A 16,090-nucleotide genomic window follows, 5' to 3' on the forward strand; every position below is an offset into this window, starting at 1 on the left:
AATTCGCATAGGCGGAAGACCAGCGTCAGATCGAAGCTATCGGGTGCGTTAAGCAGCACCATGTTTTTTTTCCCTAATTTTTAAATCTTCCGACAAGCTAACAGTTCAGTTGGACTGATTCGGAATATTTCTGGCCGGGTGACCTCTGGTCGAATACTTTTCCTTTTCAGCCTTAATTAAACGATGGAAAAATTCACCAAGGATCCAGCTTGACAGCCGATCTCAGGGAAGGACAGAAGAACATCAATGGTCAAATTAAGTTATCTGCGCTGCATTGGTCGAATTCAATCAAAAATCATTTTGATGTTACGCAATGAAATATGAAACATTGTCGGGCCTTGTTTGTCTTTGTTTCACCGCAAATGATATCATGCAATGCTTATATTACAGTAACATTTTGAGTAACATTAAGGTTGATCTTTTAGTAATCCCAGTTATTAAGCAGATAGCAAAATGTGCAAAAGAACAAAAATGAATGATTGCAAAGGTCAGAGCTTGCAGTTGCATTAGAGAGCCCGAATTATTCTCTCTGATCCTGTGCTCCGATCAGTCTATATATAATTTGCTGGTGTAAGCACATCAATTCGTACGTAGACCTCCTCATAACACCGATTCTAACGTGTTCGTTTCCCAAGTAGAAATTAAAGATGTCAAATTCAGAAGCTCCTATCAAATTCTCAAAGTAGAAATTCCATTCAACAGTCAGCCAGCTCTTTCCGGTATACTGTACGCACCGTCCCTAAATTCCCTTGTCTGACATTGGCAAACAGGGTTTGTAACTGTAGCTCTGGAAGCTCTTAAAAAAGACATATCATTCCTTTAGTTCTGTACTTACAGTAGCCAAAAAGAGACTTCCCGCCCGACTCAGCGTACGATGCACAAGACTTCCCTTTTTTCACGAGCCACAAAGGATATAGAGCCTTGAGATTGCAAGTGAAAGCTCGTCTTGTGATAGTCGGCTATACAATATCCCGCGCACTTTATGCACTACGTTCAACGAACTCTAGATATCAGTAGACCTGTGTTCATCAACCTTCCCTCTTATGATCCTTTCTCAGGAAGCGTACAACTCTAAAAATAACGCGGCACCAATTCACAGGACGTCCGGTATAGTAAGCTGTCAAGGTTTTTTTTTCTTTTTGCATAATTTAATCGAATAGTCAGCTGTCCGTGGACTGTTAAGATATCAGGATTTAGACAATGTCTTCCCTAGAAACTACATGTCGTTTTCACAGTCGACCATGATCCAGCAACGTTTTCAAACCGTTATTTATTAGAAAACTGTGATATAGTTTAGCGTTATTGAAGTGGAGTCGACAAGCCGTTGAAATTCATCGGCAAAAAAATTGGCTCCGATCTCTATTTCATCTGGCAACGATGCCAAGTTTAAAGGTGAAAATAAAATCAACCAGTGACAGGTCTTTCCTGCAAATAGACTGTCCACCTAATGGTAAAAACATTATTTTAGAAAAATGCTTTTAGATTTACAAGTAAACGATTGTTGGGGGCATTAACTTGTAACATACCCGCACAGCCGTCGTATTTACATTTGTTTTGGTTTTACGCCCTTAAACATGCCTAAACTGCGGATAAATGTCCCTAAAGTGGCTTATGAGTAAGCCTAAATAATTCCTAATTGGCTAATTAATTTCTAATTTCCTAATTAATTCCTAATTGACATGTAGGCGTATTTTTTAAAGTTTGGGTTTTAGACATTTACTTTAAGTTCGCGCTTGCAGATTCAACTTTTTACGGTACACTTTGGTCATAAATACTGAAGTATACAGCCTGGTTGTCTTCAGTTCATCGGTTTGGGATGCAAATCAATTTTTTTTCCGTTTAGATAGCATTTTTTCTCGTCTTTATGCCTAGTAACGAAGCCGCTCAAGTTGGCGGGGAACATCTTCAATGAATAAATTCATAAGGCAAAAAATCTTTTACCTTCATTTGCTGTTTTGGAGGAGATTGAGGTCACATTTTTCTGAATTATTCAGGGAATCTGACGAAGTTTATGAACACTGTGCTTCAGTTTCAAACCCGTGAGTTTCCAATGGCCCAATTTAGCTCGTACATTTTGTTTCATAATATAGATCACGTGACCTTCGTTCTCTAAGGAATTCGCCTTTTTCATAAATTATGCGAAAATACGCTCGTGACTAAGACCGGAAATTTAATTTGAAAGAAACGGTTTTCTGGGGTATTTATACATACATGTACCACTTAACTTTCTTCACGATTTTTCGGTTGCTCATCAATCGAACTGTTGTACATGTTGTCCTTTTAATGAAAATATTATCAAATGAGGAAGTTCGCCTCGCAAGGACATTGCCATTAGACAAATAAGTGTAAATTTGTGCGAATGTGTAACAATTATTAATAGGAACCAGATAAAAATAATGATGGCATTTGCATGGGCGTTTGAAATGGTGAATCGAATTAGTGGAGATCTCGGCCGAAGGATCAAAATTTTATGAGCAAGTTAATACTGTTTGCTAACTCTTTTTGAGCTAAAACGTGTCTAATTTGCATCACCTGAACTAAGAAATAATGGTCCAGTTTTGTTGCTACTTCAGAAAAAACTTATGCATTGAAACTGTTTCCTGTCGTCTGTTGCTACGGATGGCAATGATGGACATGGATTCAAACTTCAGAAAAATTGCACCCTTTTATTCACGTTTTAATACAACTTTTTTTCAAGTTTTTATCCTATGGCTGCAAAATCACCAAAAAAAATTATCAAAAGTAGGTTGAGTTTGATCGTCCGGGTGAACGTAGTCCTAAATAGGATAGTTGTTGTCGAAGTACAGTGACTGACGTTTCGACGACCTGTGCGGTAGTCATCTTCAGTGTCAAAAAATTATGTTAGCGTTCGCTGATGAAACTTGTTTGACATCTTCACAACTCAACAGGAGGTAATTTGCTTCTTTTTGCATGGGCGGGCAAAGGCATTATATAATAACTTTAGTAAATATACACATGACTAAGCCCTTTAAATCTTCCGCTGGTTAAAAGCATTGTTTTTCCTTCTTTTTCCTTAAATATCTAGTCAAGATTTTATCCAATCGAAAAATGACTCAATTACACACCTTTAGTTTGGAGTCCTTAGTCCAATAATTTTTGGAGAAATTTTGGATGATTTTTCGAATATATTGGATTTGGCGGTTGTTAAAAATTAAAGTATGAAGTGAATAATTAGTAGACAAATAGCAGATATTCCAGCACCACACTAAGGTGCCTCTGATCCCCCCTTAGCGGACTCGATGGTTTATGTGTATACCTTTTCTACCCTATTTCCTTCCCAAATCAACATCATTTTCCCCAAAACACGCAGACCGCTCCCTTAATAATTTATCAACCCAGTTGATTGTCTCAGGGAACGTCATTCTATAACAAAACAAAGGGAAGCCCATTCACAGCTAAAAAAAGGGTTTATTTTTACAAATAACTACATTACGCACTTTCGTTAAATTTACAACATTATTCCTGTAGGAAACAAATCCGTCGCCCATAAAATTAAAGTAAAAATGTTATGTTGGGCGTTACTCTACAATACTGGGTATTTTAACATCGATGAGGACGAGTAACGAGATTTTGAAACAAACCTAAGGAGCTGTATCATGAATTTTAGCAAAAACTGCCGCCAAATTGAGGAAAACATAAAAAAAATCGCTCAAAACATTAAAATAAGATATTAACAACACAGCAAGTACAAAAGTAGACACGGATGGACAAACTAGAAGAAGATTAAAAAGGATTGAAATTGTGGGTTTTTGAAAACTTGTCAGCCTAACAGTTTCTCAAAGTTCATTTTTGTTGTTTGCAACGTTTGACTTAATGCTTGGGAAGTATATCTGTTGGAAATGAAGCTGTGATCTTCTCGTTTACAAGTAATTTTTTCGTTAACATTAATTTCCAAAGCGCATAAGGAAGCGCAATTGGTAATATTAACGAAAAAAAAAATAACCGAACTAGACAGACGTGACAAGGCTCAGTTAACCATTAAAAATTCTCCTTTCTTACTGCAGCTGTACATTTTATTGAATGTTAAATATGGGAATTTGGGGTTATATCATATAACATCCTCAGACCGATGAATTTGCTTATTCTCACCGCTTATCTCTTGGACAATGTGTTGGGTATCCTAAGGAGAAGTTACATGACAATAGTTTCTGGGAGTTAACATGCGTACATTTGCATATTCTTTACTCCTGTGAGAGCCGTGGGAAAGTTTTACACAACGCTCAATCCAATAGGTCCCTTGCAGCTAGCCATTCACGTGGTACAAAACCACCATGCTGGAGAGCAAAGTCGCAGTGGAACAAGCCGACAAATAAAGGAAAGTACCATTTAAAAATTTTGTATGCCATTTTATTTGCCATGTCCCAGTGCGACTTTGCCCTCCAGCATGGCGGTTTTGTATCACGTGAATGGCCAGCAACAAAGGGTCTATTCAATCCCATAAACCCGTTTTAGCTTGCTTCTTGTGTTTCATACATCTCAAAACCATTTCAGATACAATGGAAATTTTGAACCGCGTTACGCTTTAAATATCTAATAATCAAATATCTAATCTCTTATTTTCGAAAATTTTCCAAAAATTTCTACTTGAAAAACATTTTGCTTCAGAAGCTGATACAAAACTAGGCAGAGTGTTTCATCGCAATACATCTGGAAAAAAGTAAAAAATATACTCCTTGAAGTGACGTTTTCTTACTTTTTTCCATTTTTGGTATGTGATGAACATGTTAATTTTATTCTTGGTTTAAATTTTATTTTTCTTTGTTTCAAACTCATTATCATTCATTACTATACCCCAAACAAAGAAAAATGAAATTTAAACCAAAGGATAAAACTGAGCCACAACATACATAATTATTACCTGAAGCACCAACTTTTAACAAAGAGATCTTGTACTCGAGCTCGTCTTCAATGCTAAAACTTCTTAATACCCATGCATAAAGCGACAAAATCGCTGTTTGCCATCCTGTATCTTTTTGAATGACCAAATTATAACTTTCCTACAAGATAAGTACATTACTGTGGTGCAGCGTAAACTATCTATATTCCACCAAATCAAAGAAGAACCAAAACTGTTGGCCCGCATGCAATGAACCTAAACGATCAAATTATCGCGCAAGAGAGGCAATACTCCAATCTTACCGAAAGAAGTGAACACATTACAGGGATGTCCACTGTAAAACAACTTTTCATTAACCTTTGTCGTCTTCTATGTTGCACGAATTAAATAAAGAACAAAATCGCCATTTAATGGCCAAAATTGACGGACACAAACATTGCATTCAGAAATTGATGGTCGCAGAATGACACTACTTCACAAGAAACTTTGGAGTATTACATATAGCGAAATATTTTAGCAGAGCTTTCAAAACCAAATTGTTCTTTCTTATTTTCTACCACAAGCTCTTAAGATGTAAGGACACGTATAAAACTGAACAACACAACAGAAGTTCAAAAGCATTCGTAGAATTTAACGTTGTAAAAACAATAAAACTTAAAATACTTGCTCTTTGCAAGAACAAGGCATGCAGCTTTTTGCTCGCTGTAGAGGTATGGCGTCAATCACTGTCGACGACCGGTATATTCAAAAGGAAGTATTGTGCTGTAAGGAGGCGAAGAAAAACTAGCACCTTAAATTTAACCAAAAGTAACGACCAGTTTTACAGCTCGATTGCATGGCGACTGCGTCAAAATTAATAGCAGCATAATCTTTGCTACACAGTGCAATAGCTTCAAAACCCTACCTGAGAGATTATTCTCAGGACAAAATAGAATCTTTCCCGCATGTTTTTGTAGTAAGCACGGGAAGGATAAATTCTATTATAAAATAAATACGATAGTACGCGCTTTCTGGTTGTTTGAAAACCTATGGTTTATTGTGCCGGTAACCTCATAGAAAACAGTTATTTCATAAAAGCAATAGACCACACTTTCTATGGGTTTACCTGATTGATAACCCACTTGGGACGTTGGGAGAACAATCGAAAAGCTGGTAAATCACTCGCCTTCGGCTCGTGATTTACAAGCTGTTCTCGTGTTCTCCCAACATCCCGCGTGGGTTATCAAGCCAGTAAACCTATAGTAAGTGTGGTCCATTGCTTAAGTCTTTTAGTGTCGTCACGCAACGCTCATCCTCACAAGAAGCGTTGCGTGACGACACTAAAAAAGGTTGTGTAGCAGACTAGATAACTTCAAGCTATCTCGGTATATTGTTCACAGGAATGCGGAAACGGTCTAATTCGTTTTAGCATCTCCAGCGCGAGCAGAAAGCATCACGGTATTGTTGCGCAGTATAAAATACGAGTCTCCATTTGTCGAACAGCTCTTAACGTTTGTGAGCTACGCATTAACATTAACTCCTTTTTGCCAAGAGTCCATGATGAAAACGTGTAATTATTACTTAGTTTTAACTTTGCGTCTGCGGATGAAATTCAAAGCTCTGCGATATCTTTCTGAAACATAACCTCAGTCCTGAGCGATTGCGGGGACAACAGAAGCAACTGCAAGTTACTGGAAACAAGAAAACATCACAACTATCGACTCGCTATTGTTTCTGATCGTCCTTTCTCTTCGCAAACTCTTAAAACATTTCAGCAAGATATCAGTAAGAATCTAATGAGAAACGTCAACGTTAGCCTGTTGCAAAGGGGCTGGTTTTTCGCGTTTCTTAGTTAAGAGAAGCACAAAGCGAGCGCAGAGAGACACACGCGACGAGGGAAGGCGCGGAAAAATATTTAAAAAATATATATATATTTTTGGCGCCTTCTCCGGTTGCGCTTGTCTCGCGCTCCTCCCTCGCTTCGCGCTTGCCTCCGCTCGCCTGAAAAACGCGAAAAAATACGTGGTTCCTGTTATGCAGGATTCTTCACCGTGTGAAAGCCCAATGCGTGGGTCACTACAGGTCAGTATTCCACACGAAGAGCTAAGGATACGCAACACTCAAACGAATGTCGCCAAAGCTGAGTCATCCTTTTCGTCCGGAGCATTCTTCTTCTCATCGCCATATTCTCCAATGAAGGAGCCATCTTCGTTAAATTGAGGCCCCTCGCCATAATCGTCCAAACTGTCTCGGTCACTTTCTGAGCTCCTCTGTAGTGACCCCTGGCTCTGATAGGGTGGCGGATTTTCCGTTCGGCTGGAGAGGTGAACGAAACTTATATCAGATATTTAAAACATCAAGGCTGATTTCCCAGGGGCTCTTTCACCTCATCTCCGACTTACCAGGGCGGTGCCCCGGCTTCCCTGTTATTGGTGAGTAGTGGCACAAAGAAGAAAACAGCAAGACGTTTGTGTCTGACAAGAGTGACAGGGCGATTACTTACGTGTTTTGTCGTCATCTTCAGTGCGGAAAGTCCTTTCAAACATAATTGTCACGCTTGTAACACAAGGTTTGCCATATTCTTTCCTCTCCCGTCCTGTTGCGTAAGTTAGAGATCTCTCGATTCGAGAAAAAGGACGACCACGCGACAAGATTTTATACAACTTATAGTTTTTTTCGCGTATTCTCAAAACATATACTTCCCGAAAAGCTCCATTGTAAGTGTTTCACCCTAAACGCTGAAACTGTTATTTTTACTGAAGGCGGTTAAGCCCTCTCCAGTGATCGCAAAATAATAAAACGCTTAAGGTGTTTAACCGCCAAAACGACGTTGGTTCAAGCGTGCGCACTACCTAAGAGAATCTTGTCCTCGCAGTCGTCTTAGAATCTAAAGGTCTCTATCGACTACCTTGGTGGATGGTACTTCATGACAGGCTACCATATAACGTTACCATGTGGTCAAGGCTGTCATATTTGACTATAGGGTCTCTACATGGCAATTTTGCATGAGGTACATCCCGAGATTTCTCTTTATTCATCTAAAATTTTTCTTTTGTGCCCTCTAAGAAAACACGGTTGACGCTTTCTTACCCTCCATCGCCTTCTTCTTCATCGAACGGCGGTTCATGATCAATTAGAGCTGCACGCTTTTTCTCCCGTTTGCCAACTAAAAAGGAAAGCAGAAAAGGTCGATTTCATGGCAAAAAGATTAAAAAAAACTCCAATAAAGCACACTACATATGAGTAAATATTATGTCACGGCAAATTTACTTGCTCGTGTACACGGTGCGACAAATGTTACGTTGAAAACCAGTTTCTTTATAAGCGCCAGAAGTGACTCTGAACGGCGGTAATGCATTGATGAAATGAATGAAAAAAATGTTTGACCAAACAAGACAAGTGCTAATACGCAAGAAGAGGGAGACTGGAATCCAGTGACATTTCTCCAAAAAGTCTTTTTGCCTGCGTCGAAGACCTAACCTAACACATGGTCTTTGTTCTCGGCCCCTAAAAGACTCAAGAAATTACCGGAAATGCGTTTCGAGTTTCCCTTCAACATAATTGGCGAATTTACAATGGATTTTTAAACAGGCCAATCGCGGCGCGTACTCAAATCCTGGTACACAGCTGCGGGCCAAGGACAAGGTTTTCGTCGCCGTTTCGCAGACGGCGTTAACCAGAAGTTTATTTCCGTCTGTGACGCAGGCTACAGTCTTTGAATAACCAACAAATTTCCATGCGAAAGTTTTCTTTGTAATGATAGAAGGTACGATTTGATCTTACCAGGATATTTAGCTCCTTGATGCCGAGTGTAAAGTACAAATATAACCAACACAATCAACAGAACGGCGATAAGAACCAGCAGGGCAATAAACCAGGCAGTCTGGTGGATAGGAGTTGTTGACCGCTGGCCGCCTGAAAGATATTTGTAAAGATGTGGAATTCAATTTCATCTTAAAATGGGTAGTTAAAAGTTCTGGCCATCTCAGTTAATCCGAGAAAAATTGCGAGGATACAAAATACATTCCACTTGAGGGGGGAGGGGAGGGGGGGGAGGGTCTGCACACAGACTATCCCCACAGCATTTTGTTTTAAAAGTCAGGGTTTAAAATAATTTTTGGACAGTGGCCGGTAATGTTCACTTGTCACTTAACAAATGACCGGCCCACTGAAAAATGGTCATTTTCGCCAGACATTGGCCGTTGACCGACGGTTATTTTGAGCCAAGAGAAGTGAAGTGCGATACTTACTGACTATCCCTGGAAGAGGCCGTCCCTCTGTGACGTCACTGGCAGGGCTCTCTGTTCTTGTATTGACATCATTATCTTCTGGATAATCATTTCTGCCAACAGTTTTAAACTCGTAAAGCTCGTTATTTAAGCCTCCAATCTCGATGCTCTGCTTCTCAAAATGGTTCACCCAACTCGTGTTCTGAAAGGCTTCTCCATCCACTACAAAATAAATAAAAAGATGGGTTTTGTGTCTCAACTTTGAGTGACCAACATCAATTTTTTCTCAACAATATCATATGAATACATTATCGAGAGAAAAGCTAATAAGGAGAGTTAAGGTGGCTCCGTGATTAACACAAGAGCATTTAGCTGTGACAAATTTTCCGTCATAACTTTTTCGATTTTAACGCAATGGCTGCGAAACTTTGCAAATAACAACAGATATCATTCGGCAATAATACGAACTATTCCGATTTCATTGATGGTAAATACTTCTTGAGAAATTAGCGCTTAAAAGGACCCTACTGTTCAAAGAAAATCGCGTCTAGTAAAAAATTTTGCTGATATTTTTTACTGAAATTTCTGGTATCGGCTTTAATTGATATAATAAATATGCCAGAGGAATTTCAGAAAAATCGTTGGAGCAGAAGTCCGTAACTAAAAGTCGGTCAAAATTCAGCTGTGAAATTGTTTTGGAATTTCAAAAATAAATTACTATCAGGAGAAGGAGACACCAGTTTCAATTTTCGGAACAAGCAACTTCAGTGTGTTTCCTGATTCTGAAAACAGAAGCCGATTGCCTATCGTGCTATTCTTTAAAAGGTAATTTTCAGTTTTTAGAAGCACTATAAATTGCTCCAAACTTTGCTCTGACATCGAATGACCTGTTCCTCGACATTTTTAAAATATCCCTTGGCAGTTTTGGTTCAAACTCCTGCTACACACATTTTGATGTATTGCAAAGCATCCCCAACGGCTTTTCCTGCTTTACGTTGTTTCCAATTCAGGAAAAAGGTATTGGGATTGTAAGCTACCTAGTATCGAAGCTCAGATAGAACTGTCCAGTACCTTTGTTTATGACCAGAAAATGAGCACGAGCGGCAGCTCTGCGAGGAATTCGCACCTCAGCCAGGGGGGACGAGTGACAATGATGCCCATGTCTGTGAACCGATCTGTATAAACATGTATTGCAGAGCAAAACATAATAATCAAGAAAAAAATACCCATTCATTGAAGGAAGGAGTGACAAAAATTTCAGAGTTGTAAATTGATTCACGGGCAGTATTTTTGCGATAATTTTATTTTGCACTGTGATGTTATTCAGTTCACAGGCATGGTCATCATTGTCGTTCGTCCCCCCTGGGTGAGGTGCGAATTCCACGCAGAACTGCAGCTCGTGCTCATTTTGTAGTCATAAACAAAGGTGCTGCACAGTTCTTTCTGAGCTCTGATACGAGGTAGCGTCCAATCTCAATACTTTTTTCCTGAGTTGGAAGCAACGAACGGCAGTAAAAGTCGTTGAAAATGCACGGCAATACATCAAAATGTATGCAGCAGGAGTTTGAGCCAAAACTGCCGAGGGATATTTTAAAACTGTCGACGAACAAGTCATTGTACTTCAGAGCAAAGTTTGAAGCAATTTATAGTTCTTCTAAAACTAAAAAGTACCTTTCAAAGAATAGCACGATAGGCAATCGGCTTTTGTTTTAAGAATTAGCAAGCGTTGAATTTACTTGTCCTGAAAATTCAAACTGGTGGCTCCTTCTACCTGATAGTAATTTATTTTTGAAATTCCAAAACAATTTCACAGCTGAATTTTGACCGACTTTTAGTTACGGACTTCTGCTCCAACGATTTTTCTGAAATTCCTCTGGCATATTTATTATATCAATTAAAGCCGATACCAGAAATTTCAGTAAAAAATATCAGCAAAATTTTTTACTAGACGCGATTTTCTTTGAACAGTAGGGTCCTTTTAAGCACTAATTTCTCAAGAAATATTTACCGTCAGTGAAATCGAAATATTTTGTGTTATTGCCGAATGATATCTGTTGTTCTTTGCCAAGTTTTGCAGCCATCGCGTTAAAAACCAAAAAGTTATGACGGAAAATTTGTCACAGTTAAATGCTCGTGTATTAATTACGGAGCCACCTTAATTATCACGCAAGGAAAAATGCTTTTTAAGTGAGAGCAGACAGAGTCGGTTCCTTTCACTCCTAAAAAAAAACAGGTTCCAAATTTCATTTTGCAATTGCTGATAAACAAATGGCACCGCGAGAATTCATTTGAACGGTTACACCACAGACTAAATAAGATAGAACAACCTTTCAAGATAGAATGCTTACATTTCCTTCGGTACATGACCAGGAACTCGTGCGTATAGCCTCCACCAAGACCAAAGTTGTAAGTAACTTTCACTTTATCCGCACCGGTCCCCTCCACAGTGGGTTTTTCAGGTTTGGCAGGAGCTGAGAAGAAAAACGAAGTTAACAGAAACCTTAAGATTCTAAGACCAGCACACAGCCCGAGGCCGAGATTTTCTCAATACTAAGCAGTGCACGCGCGAGAACAAGCATCATTTTGGCGGGAAAACATCATAGCCGTCGTCATTCCACTAAGGGTTTTAGCAAGATGTCGTTATGAAGGAAACAAGTTGTCAAATGTTAGAAGTTTTATCATTTTGCGATAGGGAGAGGGCTTAGCAACCTTCAATACAAGTAACAGAGCTAACTTTTCTGGTAAAAGAGTACAATGAGGCTTTCAGGGCTGTCTAGTTTTTGACGATACGCGAAAAAACATAGTCAAATCTCGTACTCGCAGTGGTTCTCGTCTTCGTATCTAAATGTCTATATTGTAACTATTAAGGGAAACTATGGCAAGCATGCAACTGCATGGACTTGAAACGTTGAATATATTTAAAGAAAAAAACACACCGTGTCAATTCTTTGCCTCTCGACTTTTTCGTCACTCCAGTTCAAATTCAGCGTCCATGCCTGTATATTAATCAAGCTTTGTTGCTTTGTCCCCTTTTGAAAATACAATCTATATCTCATGCTGCCCTTGAAGTAAAGTGTGGATGATAACTGCATTCCCTCACCATTCATTTGCTTATTTGCTTTGATTTTCCTAGACGGTTCGAGTTCCAGTTGCCCGAGAGCCAAAGTAACTAACTAGTTCACTAATTAAAAAGAGTTTAAGCAACGACGACTTTGACGTCAACGGAAACGGCGAAAAAGCAATAGGCTTAGTAGATTGGCAAAACAACAACTCTTCACGTGCATCGCGCCTTTTTGGACATCTTTAGGGAGCTTTAGCATCGACGACGGTAACGGGAGCGAAAACGTCAGTTTTAAAATTAATTCCCGTTTTTTCAATCTTTGTTGCGTTTATTCCAATTTGCTGAAAATGGCAAGTGTAGGCGAATTTCCCTGGTGCTGATTTCTTGAGGACTGCACTCAAGTTTAGAGAGAGAAGAACAGATTCGCCGTCGCTTGTTTACGTCCTCCATAAAACTTGCAATTAGGCATTTTCATGTCGTAGTCGTGCAAGGACGGTAAAGAAATGTACAAAAAAGCGTGATACACGTGCAAAAATGTTGTTTTGCGTAATAAACCTACTGCTTTTTTGACGTCCTGGTTGCCGTCGCCGTCGTCGTTGCTAAAGCTCCCTTTTGCCATCGCAACACGACTACGACGGGAAAATGCCTGTTTCCGCGCTTTGCGGAGAACGTGAACACAGGGCAACAACTTTTTTATTCTTTTCCTTAACTTCCATAGAGTCCTTTAGAATTCAACCCCAGAACTGAAAAAAAAAAAAACTGCTAACATTTGACGTAAAGAGCAAGATGGAGTAAGCGCATTAAGTTTGAGGCAGCACGAATTCAGTTTTTATGTGACATTTTCGTAGCCGCCGCCGTATTTGTTGCTCAAGCTCCTTTATAATTAAAAAAATACTTACGACCATATGCCACAGTTCGAGTTGTCTTTCTGAATTTATCTCCCCACCCTTTGCTTGTCTCTGCTTGTATTTCCACGACATAATTTCTCTCCGGCGTCTGATTCTCAAGAAGCTTTCTAAAAACGCCTGGCCCGACTTCCTGCCAGGATGCCTGTAGATCGTCGTTCGGCTGCGAACCTTCGTACTGCGCCGACCTCACTCGGTATTTTGTAATCACGCCGTTTGGTTCCACAGGAGTTTTCCATGTGACCAGGATGTATTTTGCAAAAGCATAGACGTTGACTTCTGCTGGTTGACCTGGAACTAAAAGAAGGAATAAAAAGGCAATTTAATTGAAAATCTTAATTTAAAAGAGCGAACCTTTCACCCGTGTCTGTCACCTATCGTGGTGGCGACGCTTGCAAATCCTAAAGTCTTTCATTCCCAATAGTGACTTAAGTAAAAATTTCAGAAAACAAAAGTTATTTTCACAAAAAAGTTTTAGCACTTAGCCTTGTTTTGAGAGTGACAGTTGGTTTCGCGAAGGTGGCCACAGGGTTTCGAATCCCGGCAAAGCCTCGGTTTTTTCAGACTTTCTTTAAGCTTTTGCAGAAGTTGCATCTGTAACTGCGATGATTCATTTTGCATTTACACCCAGCCCTCACCCCCTACCCCGCAGGAAGACTCCACCCGAAGGGGGTAGGGTAGGGTTGTAGGGTTCAGGTATATGATAGGGTAAAAAGGCTAACAGGCGGATTTAGGGCCTGTTTACATGAAGGTGGGGGACCCCAGGTAGGTGAAGTAACCTGCTTATGTGGGGTAAAAAAATAACCCTCTTTATATGCAATCTTACAACCCCACCATCCCGGGGTGCACTTTCTCAAGATTATTGAATGGTCGCTAAGCACGTAAACAAGAAAAATGCTGGCAAACCACGTGTTTTGGCGATTAATGCACTTCTACACCTCCTTGTTGCTCTTGCTGCAACCTTCAGTACAATGGCTTTCTATTGTTAACTTTAATAATGATGCAAAGCCACCGCCAAAGTGAAATTTGCAAGAATTTGATGTATCACGAATCCGACCCCGGCCAGGCGGGTTACCCCACCTTGAAACGTTTACATGGCAAAATTTGACCCCGGCTGAGAGGGTAGCCCGGTCTGGTAGACCGGGCTCCCCGCCTTGGCGGGTCACCCCACGTATCATGTAAACGTGATCAAATTAAAATGAGAGATTATATGGACAGGCGGGTTACCCCACCTAAGCGAGTTACCTCACCTACCTGGGGTCCCTTACCTCCATGTAAACAGGCCCTTAATGGCTGTGAAAAAGACAGAAACGGGGGGGGGAGGGGGATGGGGGGGGCATTCCGGAAAAAAATTGTTCAGTACTCCCTCACCGGGCATTAGAAAGCTTTAGAATCTAAGACAAGTACGACTACGAGTACGAGATTTTCTCAATACTAACTAGTGCGCCCGCTTAAACCAGCGTCAATTTGGCGGGAAAACGTGATAGTCGCCGTCATTCTACTACGAGCTTTGGCGAGAATGTCATGTTAGCGGACACAAGTGATAAAGTGTTAGAGGTTTTATTATTTTGCGGTTGGGAGATAGCTTACCCTCCATTCAATCAAGGTAACAGTGTTTTGTTTAGGCAAAAAGGACGTACAATGAAGCAATGCGGAGTGTCTATTATTTGAGAATACGCGAAAAAACTTTAAGTTAAATCTCGTCCTAGAATCTAAAGGTCTCTATCTATAACTTACCATCCTCATCAGTTGCTGCAAAGGCTTCGTCACTGGCCGGTCCTTCGCCACCACTGTTGTAAGCCGTGATTGCAAAGTTGTAGTTAGTGTAAGGCGTAAGTCTCTGTACAGTATGCGAAGTCGTGGCACCTCCTGGGACATTCACAGACAACGCATAAGCAGGAATTTCACGTCGACGTCTCGCATTCAGCCGACTTTCACCCCAGTAATAAATCTAAAAATAAAAATTGCACCACTGTAAAACACAATTCTTGACACCCACTGTTGGGTGTGACTCGCTGTATTTGTCTGATTCGATCAATGTCAGTGCAACAGGGCCAAAATGACGATAACAAAATCTTACCAATCCATAAAAGAAGCCTTAGAAAACAGCCGACATTGCCCGACGCCACCACTGGTATCCCCGAAAAACGACGTCTGAGGAACGAGCGTATAAATTCCATATTAATAACGTGTTACTACCTCGATCTGGGTAATGCTTCTGATTAGCCGTTCCGCGAGAGAAACTAACTTCAACCAATCAGAGGCACTATCTAGATCAGGGTAGTGATGACACGTCATCAGTATGGAATTTCTGCGCTCCTTTCTTAGGCGTCATTTCTGCGGGAAAACCAGTGGTGGTGTTTCGAGAAACGTCGGCTGTTTTCCCAGGCTACAAGAACAAGAAACTTCATCAAGGCCGACTTCCGAGTCTGTTCGCAGCAGTTTGAACGACTATTAACTAAATCTCGCTCCAGGGGTATCTTTCCATTTTTGTCTCACTCAAGGTAAAGGGGAAAAAAAGGCAAAAGGCACGAAACTGCTCTCACCTTATAACCATCCACACTTCCTCGAGTGACAGTAACAGGTTGCCATGACAACTCAACAGTGCGTGCGGTCGCACCTCCAGTTTGTACATTTCCTGGCTTTCCTTCGGGCGGGTCTTGACCCGAACGTGATTGTACTTTAGGACTCCAAGGCCCCATACCTTCCTCGTTCCCAGCTTGAATCTGAAATTCCCACAGCTCATAATAACCGGGATTTGGTATCGCAAAAACGTCAACAGCGGGATCAGGGATTTTGTCCTCGACTTCAGATTTCCCTTCGGCCACCTGTCTGTACTTCAGCATGTAGTAAAGGCCGGGTGCATTCCAATCCACTTTAGGCATTGCCTGCGAAAAAAATTAATAGCAAAACCAGTTAGGTTGTCCTCTCCGCAGCAATAGGGACCTTAAGCGAGGACGACGACGACCACAACGACGACTTCAAAAAAAAAAAAAACAAAGAAAACAAAAATACAATAGGTTTAATGATCAAAACAACAGCTCTGCACGCGCATCAC

The 16,090-nt window shown here is 40.4% G+C and overlaps 1 pseudogene; it reads right to left on the bottom strand.

The window, feature by feature from the left end:
• Positions 1-3,409: 3,409 nt before the first annotated feature.
• The window catches only part of LOC140923370 (fibronectin type III domain-containing protein-like), a 40,941-nt pseudogene continuing 28,260 nt past the window's right edge, over positions 3,410-16,090 (bottom strand).

This window comes from Porites lutea, chromosome 13 (assembly GCF_958299795.1).
Source record: "Porites lutea chromosome 13, jaPorLute2.1, whole genome shotgun sequence".
NCBI classification, from domain to species: domain Eukaryota; kingdom Metazoa; phylum Cnidaria; class Anthozoa; order Scleractinia; family Poritidae; genus Porites; species Porites lutea.